This window comes from Macaca fascicularis, chromosome 20 (assembly GCF_037993035.2).
Source record: "Macaca fascicularis isolate 582-1 chromosome 20, T2T-MFA8v1.1".
NCBI classification, from domain to species: domain Eukaryota; kingdom Metazoa; phylum Chordata; class Mammalia; order Primates; family Cercopithecidae; genus Macaca; species Macaca fascicularis.
In genome coordinates, this window is record NC_088394.1 from 17,557,352 (window position 1) to 17,578,973 (window position 21,622).

Sequence of the window (21,622 nt, forward strand, 5' to 3'; positions counted from 1 at the left end):
TATTATTGGTTAGAGATGCATGGGGGTGGGGGAGTCCAAAAAGGGGTAGCAGCGGTTCCCTTGCCTGCCAGGCACCAATGGCACCTTCTTCTCTGGGCAGTGGTAAGCCACTGCAGGTCTTTGGGCAGGAGAATGTCATAATGACAATGATGATAATAATGATGACGCCGATAATAGCCTGTGTCTCGTGTTTTTATAGCTCCTCTCCCAAGGTGCCCTTCTCTGGAAAGCTGGGAGTGCTTCACAGATGTTACCTAATTAATCACTAGTGCTTCCCTGCCGAGGGAGGTGGGGGGTGGCTAATATCCCCATTTTTCAAAGGAGGAAAACCAGGCAATGGGAAGCTCTCAGGTAGACTAGTGAAGCAGTGTGGGTGCTGGGAGAGACTCTGCAACAGTTCCTCTTTTTCTCTTCGCCTCCAGACCCACAGCCCACCTTTCGGGAATAGAGCGGCCTAGGACAGGTTGGTTTGTGCACAGGCAGGTACAGATAAGAGGGTCTCTTGTGTATGAAGGATGGAGGAGAGGAATCTATACACTGAGTATTTAGAGATGCTCGAGTATGGACACCTGGGAGTCAGATGAAGTCACTCCTGGCTTTGGGCACACCCTAGACCTTGATATCCCCTTCTTCTGCTCCCTCAAAGGTGTCTCTTGCGGCATTTATCATCCTCCTCTGAGTCGGCTGACCTCCGTGGCTGTTCTGTGCCCTCCTTGAGGCAAGGATCTTACCTTTTATAATCTAACCTCAGTGCCAAGTTCATGCGCTTTGGCTTGACTCTTAAATTTGCCATCTTTTGTCATGGGTGAGTCACTTCCCCTCTCTTAGCCTCAGTTTCTTCATCTGTAAAAGGATGATGACAACTACACCTGCCTTATTGGGTTACTGTGAAGATTAGATGAGGTAATGCATGTCATATGCTCAACAGTGCCTGGGACATTTAATAAATTATCAATGCTCTTATAATAGGGGCTTAAAAACATGAACACCGGATTACTGCTGTAAACTGGTTCGTGGATACAGGGATACAGGCGTACCTTCTTGAATGCAATTGACATGCAACGGAAATACTGAGTAGGAATCAGATTCCTTGAAATGGAATCATTCTTCCTGTTGATGTGTATTGTAATTTTAAAGAAAACATATGCACGATTTCATTTCTGCCTGGGTATAGTCAAGCTTTTGTTCCAAGTTCCTGAGCCCCTCCACCTCTCCATCAAGTATCTAGTAATCCATAAACAAGGCTTAAGCTGCTATTTAAAGCAACTCTGCTGTTAATCCCTTTGTAAAAGCAAATCCTTTGGGAATGCGAATAACCTCGCCCCCTCCAGCTCTTTCCTTTTGAGCTTATTGTGTAAATTCAGGTTTTTCCTACTTTATTTCTTTTAAGGTAGTGCTATCCATGATTGAGAGTCAGAAATTCAGAACTGGAAGATGGACGGAATCTTAGAGTGCCCGGCCCAACATCTTCATTTAAAAGATGGGAGATGAGGACCTGAGGAAGGGGGTGCTTTTCACATCTGGGTAGCAGTAAAACTCAGGCTTAGCCCATGTCTCCAAAAGTGTTTCTCAGTTGTTACGTAAGTGATTTTCTTTTGTCATGTATTTATTTAAAGCGATATCGTTTTTTCCCCCCTAAATAATACTAATACAAGTAGTATTCATATTGTATTGGTTCTGTGGCAGGCACTATTTGAAGCCCTTGCCATGAATTAACTTTACATGTTTTAAGTCATTTACCCTTGAACAACCTCTGTATTCAGGAGGCGCTATTGTTAGTGCTGTTTTGCGGATGAGGAAACTGAGGCACCACGTTGTGAACTCATTGTCCAGGGTCCCGCTGCTCATAGGTGACTGTCAACTCCAGAGCTCATCAATTACAGGTGTCTCTCTGTTGACTAAACGCATGGCCGTAAAGCTTTATTTTTAAAAGAGATCTATTCAATAAAAAAATGAGAGTTGGTTGAAGAAAATACTAAGTCACTGGATTGGGTAGTACAGATATATGGCAAAAGCCGTGAAACTAGTGCACGGGCATTGGAAGTTTGGAAACGTTGCAGAATACCATCTATTGTGTCAAAAATGCATTTGCAAATTCTCAGGAAAGGCTCGTTGGGTGCCAAGGACTATGTGAGGTGCCAGAAACAGACAAGTAGCTGGAAACAGACCAAATCAGACAAGGCTACTGCCTTCGTGCAGCGTATAATCTAGCTGAAAAGAGTGCACAAGAGAACAAATAATAAGATATTACAGCCTCTGGGAAATGTTCCAGGAAGGCCGACAGTGGAGTGCATAGGCGTGTGTGTGTGTATGTGTGTGTATGTGTGTTGTGTGTGTGTGTGTATGTGTGTTGTGTGTGTGTGTGTGTGTATGTGTGTATGTGTGTATGTGTGTGTGTATGTGTGTATGTGTGTGTTTATGTGTGTTATGGGGACAGGGCAGGCAGTGGGGGCCTGCATTTACTAGGTTCATTTGTCACATCTATGAAGAGGTGACACTTCAGATAAGACATGAAGGTGAGTGACATGGACAGGTTTGTCTCTTCATCCAATCATGTCTGTCTGCTCTGTCATCTCCTCTTTGGGAGTAAATGCAGAGAACTGTCATGCTCGTGTTTGTGAGCAGCTTTTACCTCCTTCAAGGACTCTGCAGGCACCTACAATCAGGAATTCCTCCAGGCCCGATGCTGGGAATAGGACAGCACTAACTGTCGCCCCTCTGTCAGGTGTAGACTGAGAGTGCTGCCACCAGCGATTGATTTTTCGCTTTCTCCATGAGAGGGACAGTAAGAGGGTTAGTTTATTACTAAACAGAATCATTAATTCATCTGTATCTTTACATACCGGTGCTGTCCAAGAGAAGTCAGATGAGTTTGGAATGCGGATTTTTACTCACCCTGGGAGCTGTTCCCTGCTTTTAGCTTACAGCTTTGCTAAATAAAACAGGCTATTTCTGGCCAACTTCCTTCCCTAGGGCAGGAGTTGCAAAGTTCGATGTTTTCTGGGCGGTGCTGGTAATGAGAACAAGTGTCCTGGCCACATGGGGACTGGGCGCCCCCACACCGCATCTGAAGCGCACAGTTGCCTCTCAGACGCAGTCAATTCAAAGTACGGACCCAGTGAGGCCAGATCTAATTTTGCAAAGAAGGTTAGATATCCAGAATTTGAATTGCACAGTCTTCCTGAACTTCGAACATTGGCGGCTAATAGAAAAATTTAAAAACGCTTTGCAGGTCAAAACAAAATGTATCTGAGAGATTCAGTGGGGGGCAAGGGGGTGGTGATCAGTGGGTGACCTCTTTTCTGAGGGCCCCTGAAAACCAGGTCTGGCCAGCCGAGTGATAGAATGGGTCCAGGATCTCTCAGAACTTGGTGGGACTAAAGGAGAAGAAATGGGCAAAACCACTTACTTACCTGGAATTGTTTTACAGCATCAGCTCGTATCTGCCGATTCACTTTCAATCTGATCCTTTGGGCCCAGGGCTGGAACTGCTTTATAGAAGCCCAAGTTCTATGCCAAGTGTTTTACATACATTGTTAGCCCAGGTGATCCTCCCAGCAACCCCCAGAGGCAGATCCTGATGTTATCCTCATCTTGTGGAAGGAAACCGGAAAGCTTTTAGAGGTTAAAACTTCTCTTCGGGGCCGGGCGCCGTGGCTCACTCCTGTAATCCCAGCACTTTGGGAGGCTGTAGGTGGGCAGATCACCTGAGGTCAGGAGTTCAAGACCAGCCTGACCCATATGGCGAAACCCCGTCTCTACTAAAAATACAAAAATTAGCCAGGCGTGGTGGCGGGCACCTGTAATCTCAGCTACTCGAGAGGCTGAGACAGGAGAATCACTTGAACCTGGGAGGCAGAGGTTACAGTGAGTTGAGATCTTGCCATTGGACTCCAGCCTGGGCAACAAGAGTGAAACTCCATCTCAAAAAAAATAAAAAATAAAAAAAATCCACTGTGGGTCACACAGTTATTACAGGAAGTAGCTGAGTTGGAAAACATACCCTGGCCTGTTTCCAGGGCCCAAGACATTGAGGGATACTCACTGCTCTCTTCCTTTAACATAAGCCAGTTCTTAATTCAGCGCTTAAAATATAGATGTTCCTTTTGTTGAAATCATTCATCTTATCATTGCCATTGCAAATCAACAGTTGCTGAGCCAGGACCTCAGACACCCTGTTTGGCTCTGGGAAAACAAGTGGCTAAGACCTAGCCCCTGCCACAAGGAATCCTGAATGTTACAGTGGAGTGAGGAAGATGGGTGCTTAGAGAGAAGTAATTACGGGATAGAGTCGTGGTGGCGGTGACCGCAACCAGCTAGCTAAGGAGGGAGGGGCCTGCTTATCTTCAGAAGTCGGGAAGGGTTTCCAGGAAAAAGTCTTGAATTGGGAAGGATAAATGTGAATTCTCCAGGTGGGCAAGAGAGGAAGGGATTCCTGGCAGAGAGAATGGGCCGTGCAGAATGAGGAGGAAGATGTGAAGCTGCAATGCATTTCCTGTGTTTGTGGCTAGTGACGGTGGTTTAGAAGGAACTGTCTATCCCTGCGCTTGGGATTCTGACTGTGCCTTTCTCAGCTCTCTCCATGGGACGCCTGGCTTTTCTCCTTCCACCAAAATGAAAGCCTGTGCCTGCAGCTTGTTGGAAGTGAGTACATGGGTCTCAGGACAGGCGGCAAGGTGTGACTCTGTCTTGGGAGGTGGGACTGGGTAGTTGTTTGAAATTTGTCCTCTGCAGTCAAACCTCTTGGGTTCAAATCCGGGCTTTGCCAGTGACTGTGACCTTGAGTATGTTGCTTCATTTCTCTGTACCTCAGTTTCCTCACCTGGGTAATGGGGATGGGAGTTACTCCTTCTTGGGGTCTCTAGGAAGTAATGCACTAAAGCATCTTGCACAAGACCTCTGGGATAGTGAGTGCTAGTATGGGGACTGTTATCTAAAGCATGTGTGTTGTGGTCCGCATGCCCTTCAGTATCCTGGTTGACTCACGCATAGATAAGGGGGCATTCAGAGGCAGTCACACTGTCTCCTCTGCAGGGCCAAGTTCATCTCCCACGTGCTGTGCTGGCTGCACTCTTGGCAGGCCTGCCCCAAGTCCTGAGATCCCAACCTTTGTGCTGGGCTCTGATCTCCAGGCTGTGCTCTGCTGACACAGTGACACTGCAATCCACTCCATGTGGGGCCCCATTAACATTGAAATTAAGTAATATTAAATAGAATTAGAAATGCAATTTCCATGTTTGTAACAGCCACGTGGTCGGCAGCCACGTGTGGCTAGTGAGATCCACTGGGGTCAGTACAGACAGAGACTGTTTCTATCATCACAGAAAGTTCTATGGGGCAGCAGTGCCTTGGACAATTCCTGGGACCTTAACGTGCCTCTTGCTGAAATGGGCCCGTCGTGAAGCATTCTGTGTACCTGTTTTGATGTGCAGTGATGCTTTCCACCCCAGAAAAATGGAGATGCCCAAATACCGGCATCTCCATTTGCCCCTTCTTGCAACCTTTTGGCCCAAAGTGGCTTCTGTCACGGTGAATCTGGCCAAGAGAGTGCCCAGCACATAGTGGTCCAATGACAATTGAGGAAGGGGGCATAGCACAGTGGGTAAGAGCATGGACCCTGGAATCATCCCTGCCCTGGTCCCAATTCTGGAAGGTGGCCTCTTTGTGCCTCAGTATTGTCATCTGTTCAATGGGGAAAATACCAACAGCTGCTTCATGGGCTTACAGTGAGGATTAACTGAGATAAAGTTGAAGTGTACTGTTAGCCCACATCTATTGCCACTGTTAGTTGAGTAAATAAATTCATTCCTAGAAATCTTAGGTTCTCTTTCTGTAGTGTTTCCTTGGATTTAGAATCATAATTTCATAGACTGTCAGAGCTAGAATGTTAGACATTTTCTATTAATAATTCAATCTCCATTTATTTTATTAAGATGTTGCGGCTGGGCATGGTGGCTCACACCTGTATTCCCAGCACTTTGGGAGACTGAGGCAGGTGGATCATTTGAGGTCAGGAGTTCAAGACCAGCCTTGCCAATATGGTGAAACCCTGTCTCTACTAAAAATACAAAAATTAGTCAGGCATGGTGGCGCACACCTGTAATCCCAGCTCGGGAGGCTGAGGCAGGAGAATTGCTTGAAACTGGGAGGCAGAGGTTGCAGTGAGCCGAGATCATGCCACTGCACTCTAGCCTGAGTGACAGAGTGAGACTCCATTTAAAAAAAAAAAAAAAAAAGATGTTGCCTTTTATTTGTTCTTTTTTTTTTTTTGGTTGAATAGTGTGAAATTAAAAAAAAAAATTGTCCAGCTTTATTGAAATGTAATTGGCTTGTGATAAGTTGTGCATGTTCAAAGTGTAAAATTTGATGAGTTTTGATATATGTATCCACCTGTGACATCATCACCCCAAATTAATGGATATAATGAACATCACCCCCAGAATTTTCTTACCTCTCTGTATAATAAATACCTCCCTCTTTCCCAAACCCCATCCACAGGCAACAGCTGATGAGCTTTCTCTCTCTAGATTCTTTTACATTTTCTCAGTTTCAAACACTGGCGATTAATTGAAAAGTTCTAAAACGCTTTGCAGGCCAAAACAAATAAACAAACAACAGCAACAACAATAACAACAAACTATAGCTCCTCATTGTCCACTGTCATCCCCAGCCCCTGGAAACTGCCATTCTTCTTTCTGTCTCTCTGATTTTGACTACACTAAGTACCTCCTATAAGTGGAATCACACAGCGTTTGTCCTTTTGTAACTGGCTGGTTTCGCTTAGCATAAATAATGTCTTCAAGGTTTGTCCCTATCACGGAACGTGTTGGAATTTCCTTCGTTTTTAAGGCTGACTAGTCCATGGTGTGTGTATGTTGCATTTGGTTTATCCGTGCAGATCTTTCAGGATGGATACTTGGCTTGCTTTCCCCTTTTAGCTACTGTGAGTAATGCTGCTTTGAACATAGATGTGCCAATAGCTGTTCAAGCCCCTGCTTTTCACTCAGCTGTGAACCCAGAAGAGGAATTGCTGGATTATATAGCATTCTATATTTGATTTTTCTTTTCTTTTTTTTTTTTTTTTTTGAGACAGAGTCTCGCTCTGTTGCCCAGGCTGGAGTGCAGTGGCCAGATCTCAGCTCACTGCAAGCTCCGCCTCCCGGGTTTACGCCATTCTCCTGCCTCAGCCTCCCGAGTAGCTGGGACTACAGGCGCCCGCCACCTCGCCCGGCTAATTTTTTGCATTTTTTAGTAGAGACGGGGTTTCACCGTGTTAGCCAGGATGGTCTCGATCTCCTGACCTCGTGATCCGCCCATCTCAGCCTCCCAAAGTGCTGGGATTACAGTCTTCAGCCACCGCGCCCGGCCCTTAATTTTTCTATATTTAATTTTTTGAGAAACCACCTTATTATCCATCCATCTGTAAGTGACCCTTGCTTTTTAAATGTAAGGAGTATAAGCATGTGATAACAAAATTCCCCCATGAGAGAAGGATATAAAATAGGAGACTTCTCCTTCTTTTCCAGTCTTTCTCTTTAAAAGAATCATTGCTAAAATTTATTGTATATCCTTCCACTTTGCAGAGTTACTGAGAGTCAACTGCTTCGTCTGCTAAATGGGCACATCTCCCTCCAACCACCTTTATTTATTTGTCTATTTATTTATTTATTTAGAGATAGTGTCTGGGTCTGTCGCCCAGGCTGGAGTTCAGTGGCATGATCTCAGTGCACTGCAAACTCTGCCTCTTGGGTTCAGGCGATTCTAATGCCTCAGCCTCCTGAATAGCTGGGATTATAGGTGTGCACCACCGCGCCTGCCTAATTTTTGTATTTTTAGTAGAGACGGGGGTCTCACCATGCTGGCCAGGCTGGTCTCGAATTCCTGACCTCAAGTAATCCACCCACCTTCACCTCCCAAAGTGCTGGGATTACAGGTGTGAGGCACCGCGCCCAGCCCTCTAACCACCTCTTGGCATTGTTGCCAGAAACAAGGGAAAATGCAGACAAAAGTGCGTATTTCTTCCAGAACTGTCGGAGGCCAGCAGGTCTTCCTGCGGAATTCAGCCTAAGCAATATTTCAAATACAAATGCCAATGTTGGTCTTTGGAAAGACAGTATTTCCAAAAGTGTCTTTAGAGTGAATATCTGGCTCTCTGGATGTAAGGGGTGTGTGTGCGTGTGTGTGTGTGTGTGTGTGTGTGTGTGAGAGAGATAACCTTCATTTCATAGATGGGGAGACTCAAAGCCTGCCCTGGCTTCCTGTCGTTCCCTGTGATAACATGAGGCCCAGAGGACACTCAGAATTCACAGCAGTGCCTCGGTACAGATCATTACCCTCTACGCCCAGCTACCCCACAACACGCCCAGTGGCCTGGCTGGGCTCCATCCTGCTCCCACCCACCACACCTTGTCTGATTTCTCTCCCGCACCCTCTGGGGCCAGCCTGCCTTTTTCATACCACCCCAGTTTGCTGAAAAGCCCGGGGGCGTCTCTGCCCCCAGGCAGACTGGGCTGGCCTCACAGGGGTTTTCCGTCTCTTAGTCAGCCTCCCTGATTTAAAGCTGCCTGTCAGATGTTGGAGATTAAGTTAGAAATCAGCCATTTGCGCTGAGTTTTGGAGAAGCTGCTGCCAACTGGGAACTCCTGAGTCTTTTTCTTCTATATATAGTCTTTAGGGTGAGCTAACTGAAGTTAGCAGGGTTTATTTTAGGAGGTGTCTCCTTGGAGCGGAGTGTGGTGGGTTGGGCTGCCTGCCCGGGGAGCGTTTGAAAGATTGCTTAGGTTGACATCCTGCAGGAAGATCTGCTGGCCTCTGACAATTCTGGAAGACATACATGCTTTTTTTCTGCCTTTTCCTTTGTTTTTGGCAACAAAGCAAAGGGGCGAGTTGAAGGGGGACGTGTCCATTTAGCAGACAAAGCAGTTGAATCTCAGTAACTTTGCAAAGTGATTGGGATAAAGCTGAGGTAAGATAGCTCCTCTGATTCCTTATTTTGTATCCCTTGTGGTAAAAGTTAAGTTCTTAGAAATATTCTGTGAAGAAATATTAAGAAAGAGGATGGAGTGGGTTTTAATCTGAGCTTAGGAGAGTATGGTATAAAGAGAGTCATTCCTAGGTTCCAACTCCAGCTCAGTCTCTTACTGGTTTTGCAGCACTGGGCTAGTTACTTTTCCACTTCAGCCTCAGTTTTCCTGGCTGTGAACTGGCCATATTTGCCTTACGGTGTTGTCGTGACGGTGAAAACGCGAGTTACAAAGAGTTAAGGCCAATGAAGTACCTGGCACCTAATACATGCTTCATAAATGGCAGTTATCGCTTTATCTGAAGAAAAGGAAACTTTTAGCAGTATATTTCTAGAAATTACCTCAATTAGAAGGAGACATCTTGCTAGAATACTAAGTAGGATTTGAGGTTAAATTATGCAGTCGTATGTTAAAAGGTTTGCCTTTTGGGAAATATCCATTTACTGGTGACCTGGCAGAAGGAAACCTCAGGCTCATTTCTCTGCAAGGTCCTGGCCTCTTTGAGTAAGCCCAGTAGACATAATCAAGATGACAGTGTATATTATTTAAAAGGTGATGATATTAAAGCATTTTTTGGTGAAAAAAAAAATCTTGGAACAAACGAATACCCATTTGGTATGGGAACTGCAGTCTCCCTCTCACACACACCCATGCATATTGTCCCTTCAGCATTCGTGCCATTTGTTGTGTTTAATTATAGAGGAAGTGAAATCCTCTCCAAAGTTGCCTACTAGGTAATTGCTGACGTTTCTTCATTCTCTGAACATTGATTGAGAATAAGCTCTGACCCGTGCCTAGTGGAGGAAACCCCTGTGACATTTGAGTACTGCAGACAGGTTTGACCTATTCCAGTTCAACAAGAGAGAAAGAAGCAAGGGAGAAAAAGAGCAATGCAAATCATCTGGGTATCTTCTTTGTCCTCCAAAGCCTCAGTTCTTCCCTTTGTACAATGAGCACAGCTGGATTTAATCGTCTCCAGGTTCTTTGCCGCTCTTTGAGGCTGAAACTCAGGGGAGGTAAAGAAATTCTTTTTCTTGTTCTGAACCCCAGTGGGCTGATCCAGAGCTGCTTGTGCACCCTCCCCCTTCTAGTTGAGATGGTTCCAGCGTGAATGGGGATGCTCCAGTCCTTGAAACTCACAGGCATCACGTGGTTCAGCTAGAAATAGAAAATAAGTCATGTCTGGGTTTGGAGGACTCCCTGATTATTCTAGTTATCTTTGGAACAGAGCATTTATGAGAGGCTGTACTGAATGGATGGGATCATAGCTTCCATTCCGTGGAAGGCAGGGTCACCCAGCCTTCCTGATGGGAATGTGTTTGTTGTGCAAGAGTGGGATTGGGGTGATAAGCATCTTGGAGGCAAGAGTGAGCTAAATAAGCCATTCTCAAAGCCCTTTCCCTGAGAATAGAGCAGGCTGGCTGTCCCGCCAAAGAGCCTGAACATCTTGAACCACTGCAGTGATGGGAAGATTCTGCCATCCAGACAATGGAAACTGTATCGCCATGTCTAGCTGAGGACGGGGGGTTGTTGTCTGGCCTCATGAGGTCCTGACAGGTCTGTTTGATGGGCAGGTTAACAACATAGGCATTAGAACCAGGTCCTTCTTCCTGGCTGGGGGATCTTGGGTGAGTTATTAATCTGAGCCGCGACTATTCCATCTATAAAAACAAGACCCAGAATAGTATCTACTTTTGTGTGTGTGTGGCAGAGTCTCACTCTGTTGCCTAGGCTGGAGTGCAGTGGTGTCATCTTGGCTCACTGCAACCTCCGCCTTCCAGGTTCAAGCAATTCTCCTGCCTCAGCCTCCTGAGGAGCTGAGATTACAGGTGTGTGCCACCATGCCCGGCTAATTTTTGTATTTTTAAAAGAAATGGTGTTTCACCATATTGGCCAGGCTGGTCTCGAACTTCTGACCTGAAGTGATCCACCCGCCTTGGCCTCCCAAAGTGCTGGGATTACGGGCGTGAGCCACCGTACCTGGCTGGGCTTCTTTGATCTCCACCAGTTCTCCAGTAATCCCCTTCTCCCTGGCAGTTACATATGGGTGAATAAGTATTTAAGATCCTCATTCTTTTGCAGGGGAGCAGAAAACAAAAAAGGGGTCTTTCCCTTTGTCTCCCACTGTACCCTCTGTGTAGCTCCATCATAGCAATTATTTTAGATGGTTAAAATAAAAACAATTTGGAGAATGGTAGGAAGAGGCAGTGATTTATCTGGCATTTACCGTGTACTTGACAACCATTGTCTCACTAATTCCTCATGACGATTATATCACGTACCTACTGTTACTGTATTATTATCCTCATTTTACAAATGAGGAAACTGAATTACATAAATTAAATAAATTGCTTGAGATCCCACCTGGTAGTTGCCAAAACCCTGGGCCCCCATCCCTATTAAACACTTTCCCGTGCTAATTATTGTCATCTCTGACACCTGGCTAGCTTGTGCACGCCTTAGGTTGGGTGCATTTTTTTTTTTTCTTTTGAGACAGAGTCTCACTCTGTCACCCAGGCTGGAGTGCTGTAGTGAGACCTTGGCTCACTGTAACCTCTGCCTCTTGGTCCAAGTGATTCTCCTGCCTCAGCCTCCCAGGTAGCTGGGACTACAGGCATGCATCGTTACACCTAATTTTTGTATTTTTAATAGAGACAAGGTTTCACCATGTTGGCCAGGCTGGTCTCAAACTCCTGACTCAAATGATCCGCCCACCTCGGCCTCCCAAAGTGCTGGGATTACAGGTGTGAGCCACCACACCTGGCCTGGTTGGGTGCATTTCTTCTTGTTCATTTGTCATTTGGTCTCTATTCTTTTTTTTTTTTTTTTTTTTTTGAGACGGAGTTTTGCTCTTCTTGCTCAGGCTGGAGTGCAATGGCACGATCTCAGCTCACTGCAACTTCTGCCTCCCCGGTTCAAGCGATTCTCCTGCCCCAGCCTCCTGAGTAGCTGGGATTACAGGTGCACACCACAATGCCCAGCTAATTTTTGCATTTCTAGTAGAGACTGGGTTTCACCATGTTGGTCAGGCCGGTCTTGAACTCCTGACCTCAAGTGATCCTCCTACCTTAGCCCCTCGAAGTGTTGGGATTATAGGCGTGAGCTACCATGCCCAGCCAGGTCCCTGTTCTTTAACAGAAAAGACAAGTCACCAAATCTGTTTTAGGCCCTGCAGATGCAGCTGTGAGCAAAAGAGGCCTCACCCATCCTCTTGAGCAGTGGCTTCTAGTTTGAGTGGCTGGTACCCTGGGGAAGGGTCTGGAAGGATACAACCTGCAAGCTCGGCTGGCTGTGGTTGATCTGCCTCTGTCCTCTTAGGTCGGGGTTTCTCAGCCCCACGCTGTAGATGTTTGGGGCTGGATAAAGAAGCAGCGGACCGGTGCATTGTAGGATATGGAGCATCATCCCTGTCTCCACCCTCTAGATGCCAGTACACCCTCCCTTTCGAGTTATGACAACCAGAGATGTCTCTAGACAGTGTCAAATGTTCCCTGCGGGACGACCCCCCACCCCAACCACTGTCACCAGATCATGAAAGCTCAGTGGGATGGGCCTCTCTAAGCCCTAGGGCAACACTGGCTGTGATCCACAGTCCCACTTCCTTCTCTAAAGTGGTTTGTTACGCAGGTCAGGGCTTATTAATAGTACAGACTCGGACACAAGGAAAAACTCTCAGTGATCAATGGTAATGGTGGTGGTGCAGTGGTGACCGTCCCTTTTCAACATTGCCACCTCCCCCTGCACACACATTGTAAGGACACCAGTGGCTCCGGCCGTTCAAGTCTGGGCCTTTGCCTGTGGTGCCCCCAGGGCATGGCATTGAAAGGCCAGGTTCCTGAAGCGTGGAAATGGAAATGTGGTTCCAGGCTGCCTGTCCCAACAGCAGACCCATCCACCTGGCCGGTGGGGATTGATTTGATGGGCACGAGGCCCCGGGAGCATGTTCCAGGCGTCTCTGGAGCATGGACTGCCCTTGAGCACCGAACCTGACCAGGCCTTATCACATCTGACTGTATTTCCCCTTTTGTGATTTGCCAGAGAGCCTTGTAAATCAGCGGCCACTAGCAGTTCCTGCTTTGTGGTGGCTGTTAAGACTCAGAGCAACTTGTTTTTCAAACCTCTAGTCTAATCTTTTCTGTGTGTGTGTGTGTGTGTGTTTTAAATGTTATCTTGAAGAAGAAAACAGCTAAAAATTTTTTTTTTGCGTTGCAACAGGGGGTGGGCGTTTGCCCAGGGGTCTGTTGGATGGGCTGGTTAACAATATAGACACTAAAACCAGGTCCCTCTTCTTGGCTGGGGGATCTTGGATGAGTCATTAGCTAATCTTAGCCTTGAATTTTCCATCTATGAAACAAGACCCAGAATGAGTATGTACTTCATAGAGATGCGAGGAATTAGTGCTTATAATGCTTCTAAAGGGCTTAAAGCACGTACATAGTACGTGCCTAAGAAATGTTACTATAGAAGGATTTGAAGTCACACAGATTGGAACTTGAATCTTGGTCTCTGCTCCTTACCTGCTGTGTGACGTTAACAAGTGTCTCTACCTCTCTGAGCCTGTGTCTGCCTTATATTAATAACTCTGGTTGTCGCAGGTTGAGCCACCAATGTGTCCTAACTGGTCTGGGAAATGCCTGATTTTTAGTGCTGAACTTCCCATATCCTCAGTCCCAGGCAAGCCGGGATGCTTGTTCACACTGGTTATGGGGTTGAAATAAACCATAGCACCTAGCACATTGTAGGTATCAGTAAATGGAAGCATGCCGGAGGTAGTCTGTACAGTTTGGTTATGTGTGGGAGGTGGTGGGGGGATGTCTTAGCTACTCATTTCTTTCAACCTACAAATGCTCATGCCATTTTCCTAAGCCACAGAACTCAGTTGCAAATTGACGTTTTCTAACCTAGATTGATTTTTTTTTTGTCCTTCTATTTTAGACAGAGAAAAGATTTTGTTCGACTTGCATATGTTATAGAAAATCACCTCTTGATTTTTTTCAGTCTGTAATAACAATACTGAGGGTCGAATAATTAGTAAGGCACGGTAGGTAGTGGCAACCTAATGTCTTAGACTGTGTGGGTTGTAGCGTGATCCCCAAAAATGGGAATAGGAATTATTTGAAACTCATTTTGCAACTCTTCAGTGTGCTGATTCACTGAGTTGGTTTTTCAGAAGTACCTTTGGGTCTGATTATGTAAAAGACAAATATTATAATCTAGGTAGTAAGACTGAAAGCTGATTCTGACGAAGGTGCAAATCGATCTACCCATGCACTTTGGCAGTGACTCCCTGTTGCTCTTTGAATAAGATCCAAGCTCCTTCCTAGCACCCAAAGGGAATCCCTGACCTGGCGGCCCCTACACCAAATCCTCCCACTTTATCTTATGCTACTCACCTTCGCAATGTTGATTCTAGATTCAGACTTCCTTTCTTTGTGTCCTCCCAAATTATGAGTGCCTTCCCACCATAGAGCCTTTATTCATGCTTCTCCTTCTGCCTGAAATGCTTGTCCTCTCCCCTACCTTGGACAAGTTGATTCTCACTCATTCTTTGGCGGCCAGTTTATTTCTTCCTTTCTGAAAGAACCTTTCTGATCTTCTCTCCTGGATGAAGTTCCTGTGTTTTCTGTCCCTACATTCTCCCCCTTGGCAGCATTTATCACAGATCTAACTAAAATCACCAATTTTGCAATCAGTTGTTTGATACAAGATGGCGGAATCAATACTCCCTCTAGCTAACTTGTTATATATATACCTTATGTGTCCACTGAAAAGGAGACAGTTGTTGAATTTTATAGGTATTACGAGATTCTGGAGAACAGAGTGTTCATGAGCGGTGTTCTTAAGCCAGATCTCCTGGATTTGGTCAAATTCTAGCTTCAACACTGTGCAGCTGTGTGACTTTGGGCATGTGGCATAACCTCTCTGAGCCCAGGTCCCTCATCTGTAAATAGAGGCTAATAGGAGTCCATTCCTTAAGGGCAGTTGTCAGAATTACATGAGTAAAATATGTCAGTGCCTGGCACAGAGTGTATGTTAGTGTTGATAACAACCCTTATGATGAGTTCTACAACTAGTGATAATAATAGTATTTATCATCTTGAGAAATTCCGCCAGCTAGCTTAAAAGCATGTTGCTAGAGAGAATGAAACACATGTATTACATGATAACTTTGTTTTATTCCCAAGTTTTGTGACTATAGAATTGTCTGAAGCCTCAGTTTCCTCATCTGTAAAATGGGGCCAGCATTACCTACCCCAGAGAGTTGGTGTGAGCATTCAAGAAGCAGCCTCTCAAGCCTAGGTCCAGGCAATAGTAGGTGCCTGATGAACGTCCGTGGCCCGAGCACTGTAGACGCTGATTACTGCTTTCTCAGACACCACAGCTTGGGATGCCAGAGCTTTGGCTTGGGATCTGAGAAGCTGGACTGTGAATATGGATTCCAACAACAGCCCTTCAGAGAGCATTCTGCTTCTCTGTGATTTAAAATGAAACAAAACAAAAAATAATATTAGATGATCCAAGGTGCTGGTTTTATATGGCAGCTAATGAGATAGCAGGGCAAGTAACTGGAGAATGTATTGCTAACAGGCACAATAAATATAGCTATGATTATATATTAGCAGCCCTCAAGTGGCCCATAATGCAGTGAGTACATGTGAGGTCAAGAATGTGTTAGAAAACAGATGTTTGTTGTTAGTCCTTATAGACCACACTTTTTAGAAGAAATACATATGTGATGATTATGATCGGACATGATTGTAAGTGCTTTACAGATATTCAATTAATCCTAATAGACCTGGGAAGTAGGTATATATCATTAGTATTATTCCTACTTGGCATATGAGGAAACTGAGGCACCAAGCTCTCGAGTAATTTGCTCGAGAAAATAATTGAACTGGCATTTGTACACAGATGCTCTGGTACAAGTTTCCATGTTCTTAGCCACTATTCTATGCTAAAGTCACACGGAAGAAGATAATGACTGGAAACTGATAATTGAATGCAAAATACCCCCTTTCTCCTAAAAATGGGCCAGACCAGCTGTCCTTGGTCCTGCATTCTACAGGCCTTTCCATTAATGGAACTTGTTCTTGAACGTTAGCATTGGGAGAGTTGTAGACCTCAAACTGATGGACGCTTTCTAATGTCTTCGGTCTGCCATTGACACTGTGCCCCTCTAACACCCTTTCTCCTAAACTGATTTTCTTTTACCCTGTTGGAATGTGAGTAGTTTACTGTACCTGCTGAACGCAGGGTCTTAATTAGCCTTAATTTTTGAAGTCTGCAGCTGTAAACTGTGTTGAAAAGATTGAAAAGATTAGTGCACTAGTAATAAGATAATTGTCCCTGAGAAATGCTGTTAGCATGTAAACACAGTTAGCATGTGAAATCAGAACAACTGTAATATTTCCCTCGTTTGGTGTTTAAAGATGCTCCTGCATGAATAATTACAACTAAATGCAAAGTGCAGAAATGGGATGCTGCATGTTTTTCCTGTTATTCTTTCCTGCTTCTATCCCAGCTCAGAAATAAAACTGCTTAGTGGATTCTTGCCTGAAGCTAGCTTCCCCTCCCCCACAGCCATTTGAAATTAGTACCAGGAGTGGGGTAACTTAGAACAGGGAATTCCAGAATTAGGGATAGTCAGCAAACAAAATCTACGGATCCCATAGCAGCTTTCTTTTTTGGGGGGAGGGGTGTTGAATGAGAGAGACCACACATCATGCATACCTCTATGTACGTGTGAACGCTCACAAATGTATGTGTACACACATGTGTATTCACACACACACACACACACACACTCTCTCTCTCTCATATACAGAACTGGAGAAAACTAGCCATGGCTACACACAGCAAAAGCAGATGTGATAAACCTCATTTTACCTTTTTAGACCTAGAAAGGCTACAGTAAAATATGCTGCACCTGCCACCACGTGAGGTCCTTCCTTCCTTCTGTGGAGTTTTTGCATCCTTTGATAAGTTGGAACATGCTTTAATTTTATGAAGTCAACACATGTAATACCTTCCTAACAGACCATAGCTCATCGTGGTCCTGGTCCCTGGTCCTGGGGACTACGTATCCTGTAAAGACTAAACTTTCTGCTTCCTCATCTCAGACATTAGCCAATCGGTAGGTTGAGCTTGTCTCCTTCTGCTGTGTCATTTACACCCCAGACTCTTCTTTATAGGGAGGAGTTGCCTTGACTTACAGTCAGGAAAACATCCTACAGCTCACAAGTTGGCTGAGTTCTCAGCATACATCTGTCAGATTCCACCTATAACATGACTTGGGTTTCAACTGATTTGGGTTCAACAAGAATTTACCAAGTGCTTTCTATGTGGCAGTCTCAGGACTTCATTAAGCGTAAGAACAGAGGAGATAGTCCCTGGTCTTGGGGAAGTGGGACACGTTGTTAAAAGAGTATATAACAGGGGCTGATGAGAAGACGGGACTCCCAACCCTATCCATGGGAGTCAGCTGTGCTCTCTGCCTTGTATTCCTGGGTTTGCATTCATAGGTGCTTCTTGAGTTAAATTATTCTTGGACTTTGCAGCCACGTTACTTTACAACCAGTCTATGGTTCATATCTGGTCCTTCTCTCTTAAGTTCAGGTCCTCCAGCTGAAAGTGCTGGGCTTAGCTTAGGACCCACTGAACCAGAGATTACAAACTCCAATGCCCACAGCAGCCACACCGGCAGCCATAATAAGTAAAGGACATGTGTCTGGGGCAGGGACCGTGGCAAGCTGGAGGGCCTGTGACCCTTCCGAGAGGGATAACTGCGTCCCAGTGCCAGAGAGGCAGTCTCTTAGGAAAATGCTGGATTTGTGTAGCCAGGTCTTCTGATTTTTCCAAAAAAAATGCCAGAACTTTGCAGTTTATGTGAAACGTCCTGAATGTGAAGCGTTGGCATGCTGTGTAGGTTTTTGTTGTTCTTTTGAAAACATTGTGCAGGCTGAACAAACTATGCCTGAGCTGAATACTGCTTGTAGATTCCAGTTTCTGTTGGCCACCTCTGCCGTCAGCCCATGAAGATCGTGTTCTCAAAGTGTTGGCTAAACAGAGGCCACTGCTGAGTCACTAGGGATGCTTCCTGCCACTTCATGAATGTGTTCAATTCGAGACCACACATTTTACCTTGCATCTTTTTCCTCCAGCTCTTTCTCATCCTGCCCTCCCCGCAGATGTCTCAATGAAGTCCCTGGGAAAGTAACACTTACTCTCCTGAATAGAGCCTACAGTTCCACCAAGCGTGGCATGCATGTGAGCGAGGGTCCCCCAACCCCGCCCCACCGCAGAAAGCGTGGAAATAAAAGTGGATCGTTGTAAGCTTTGGATCTGCCAAACGGGACTTAGCACAGTGACGTCTCCTGCGTGTTGATTATCAACTTGCTTGGGGGATCTCAGGCTCTTGCCTGACCTTGGCACGAGGTCTGGCAAATTTGGCTTTCTGGGTGTAGAATTGATCGTTTCAGAAACAAAGCCATTGAGACAGAGTTGAGGAGAGTCCTCTATTCATGGATGAAAGGAGCTCATTGTACAAAATCGGTGTGTCCTGGACCCCCTTCCTCTGGCCCCCTCCTCTCGTTCCCTTCCCCCACAGCTTGGGCTTTGTAAGGGGCTCGCAGGATGTTCTATCCCAGGCTGTACTTTCTTCCCATCTTCCTGTCTCTGGGGCTGCCCTGAACAGAAGGAGAGCTGGGCTTGGAGCCCCTGTGCACGTTTTTGGCTCCTCAGGCCAACTCTGTTGTCGTGGGTGATGAGAGCACTTCCTTCCGAGAGAGCTAGGAGAAAAACAGCCGTGCTGTTCACAGGCAGCTGCCCAAGGCGGCTGTGCAGGAAGAGAAGACAGTGGGTGCTAAGAAGCTCTTCCTGTTCTGCCTTCTGCACGGGCGCCTCCCTCCTGGGTCACGACCATGAAAAGTCAAGACCGTTGAGCTACAGGAAGACGATCCTGTGTGTATTAACCTCAGTGATCAACTTACGGATTGAGTTTTTCTGTTTCTGCTGTGAAGCCATGGGATCTCGAACTTTTCTGCTTGAGATTGGGGGGTGAGGGTTGGAGTCATGTTCATTGGGTAACATGGTACCTTCCTTTGTGGGGCAGGGGTAAGGTATGGTGGTGAACGGATAGGGAGGTTATAAACTTGGGTGCTTTCAGGGCTCAGCCCAGGTGGGCAGGGTGGGGTGGCGGCAAACGGAAGGGGATGTGCCTGCCTTAAGTGGACCTGCTCACCCAGCGGGTCAGATCTTTCCACGTTTCACGAAAAGCCACAAATCAGAATATCGTGAATTCACCCTAAATTTTAAATGCTGGCACCTAGTTTTAAAACGTAATTGTTCAAAAATTAGCCAGGCTTAGTGGCGGGCGCCTGTAATGCCAGCTACTCAGGAGGCTGAGGAAGGAGAGTTGCTTGAACCCGGGAGGTGGAGGTTGCAGTGAGCCGAGATCACGCCACTGCACTCTAGCCTGCGTGACGAGCAAAACTCCATCTAAAAAAAAAAAAAAAGGTATTTTTGTGCACCATGCAGATCATACCATACCACATCCAAGCATTCTGGTTACCTTTTTTTCTTTTTTAAAAAAACGTCTCTGAAGATACTAAGGTTAAATGGGCCTGGCTCTGTGGCTTTCCACCAAGTCTTGAAACTCTCTGAGCCTCAGTTTCTTCCTATATACATTAGGAACAGTACTACAGGGTATTCATAATCCAGGAACAAGGAAATACATAACGTCATCAAGAGAAAAAGCAAACTGGACACAGTGACTCATACCTGTAATTCCGGCACTTTGGGAGGCCAAGGCAGTAGGATCACTTGAGACCAGGAGTTCAAGACCAGGCTGGGCAACATAGGAAGACCCCATGTCTACAAAAAGATGAAATATTAGCCAGGTGTGGTGGCACAGGCCTGTAGTCCCAGCTGCCTGGGAGGCCGAAGTGGGAGGATTGCTTGAGCCCAGGAGTTCAAGGCTGTGGAGAGCCATGATTAACACCACTGCATTCCAATCTGGGCAATAGAGTAAGACCCTGTCCCTGCCTCCCTGCCTGCCTCCCTCCTTTCCTTCCTTCCTTCCGTAAAAACCGAAAAAATCATCTGTCTTTCCAGTCTTTATGGCCTTCCGGGAACAGCCACTTCATGAGGATGGAATGTGGGTTTATTGAAGTAATACCCATAAAGGGTTAATTATGGTATCTCATAAGGACTTAACCAATGATAGCGGTATACGGGGCACTGTCATCAAGGCTGTCATCTTCATTGTCACTATCTTTTCATTAAGAAATATTGCAGGAGGTTGAGGGGACAGGCTGCAGGCAGAATCGGTCCCCTGCTGAAGCTTCTTTCTGACTCTACTCTGACCTAAATGGAGAGGGCCCATCTGTCCCCTGCAGGCCTACCTGCCAGCCTGGTGTTCTCAGCATCTCTCTTCTGGCCTAGGAAGGCAGCTCCACATCCCGAGCTGTAGCCTGGGACTGCAAAGCTCTCCACTCCCCACCTCCTGGGATAGTTTTTTCCGCCCCCACCCCATGGTTTGTGTCGGCAGTTCTGTGTGTGGCCTCTTGGAGACATTCCAGACGCGAAGCGCTGCTGAATCACAGTTTTCCTGTATCTTCGAACAAAAGATGTCCTGGTCAGAGGCTCTTGTGAAGGAGCGAAAGAGGAGGAAGTGAAGAAAAGCAGGGAGGGGTGTGTATAGAAATTTATTTTGGCGAAATGGGATGAACTCCAGATTTGGTATCAAAAAACTGAAATTCTGCACTGAATTCTAATCCAAACTGTGTGTGGCCCTTAGGAAATAGGCCTTTCCTCCTGGATCTCCCATGCCTTGGCAGACAGTGATGGGTTTGATTCAGGTCAGGGATGGACATTTAGGGAAACTGGAATCTATTAATAATATCTGCTCCTCGGGCCGTATTGAGAATTTGAGGCCAGGTGGCCTGCTTAGTAATAGCTGCCTCCGGCACCTTACTGTGAAGTTGCTGCATACCTGGTCTCTACCTCTAAGTACTTTCCTTGAACTCACAATTTTGGATTCTGGAGCTCAAATCTGAACTGTTTTCCTGTGGAATAGAGAACTCGCCCAGCAGTCCCAGAAGCCACATAGTATCATTGGAACTCCAGACAATGTCTGTGGGACACTTGGCAGTATTGGTTCCAGTTGGGCTACCTGCCATCTTGTGACCACAGCAAGTGGGTGCAAAATTGATAGGTGCTGCGGCCTGCTCCTGGGAAAAGCTAATTATCGGGCTGAAGTATAGATGTGGCTTGTTTTCCCAGCTCCAGGAGGATGTGTGTTCAAACGCAGCCTGGGTGGCCGCCTTCAGAAAGATTTGCAGCATGGTGGGATTTAGCCAGTACTTCTTGTCTGGGCCGTCTAGGGTAAAGGCTGCCTTCTTGGCACATGGCAGGTCTTGTTTATGGTCTGAAATGCCTCGGAGCTGTGAAAAGCAAAGCACTGTAAAGTGTCACCAATTGTCTTTTAAGAGGAACTAACTTCGGTGGCCCACCCACTGTCAGGACTGAGCCAGGCTCTGGTTGAACGTCTCAGTCAGTGCTCCACAAAGACTGTGAGATGATGTTGGTGATTATTATTA

The 21,622-nt window shown here is 46.0% G+C and overlaps 1 protein-coding gene and 1 long non-coding RNA gene across 5 annotated transcripts in view; one reads left to right on the top strand and one right to left on the bottom strand.

Annotated features, from left to right (window-relative positions):
• XYLT1 (xylosyltransferase 1) overlaps positions 1 to 21,622 on the top strand; it is a 371,169-nt gene that overhangs the window by 82,786 nt on the left and 266,761 nt on the right. The window contains exon 1 of one of the 3 annotated variants that reach the window (XM_074027813.1): positions 8,689 to 8,965. The exons of the other annotated variants lie outside the window; for them this stretch is intronic. The gene's annotated coding sequence lies outside the window, so the exon portion shown is untranslated. Of the gene's footprint in view, positions 1 to 8,688; positions 8,966 to 21,622 lie in introns of those variants that run through there. 3 annotated transcript variants of the gene reach the window in all.
• On the bottom strand, positions 9,304 to 20,504 carry LOC135968987 (uncharacterized). Of its 2 annotated transcripts, none has more exons than XR_012429310.1 (4): positions 20,426 to 20,504; positions 19,803 to 19,895; positions 15,277 to 15,496; positions 9,304 to 10,181 (listed from the first exon to the last, which is right to left on the bottom strand). It is a non-coding gene; the product is annotated as an uncharacterized lncRNA (long non-coding RNA). The 2 variants fall into 2 exon arrangements; XR_010584032.2 differs by having other exon boundaries at positions 15,277 to 19,520.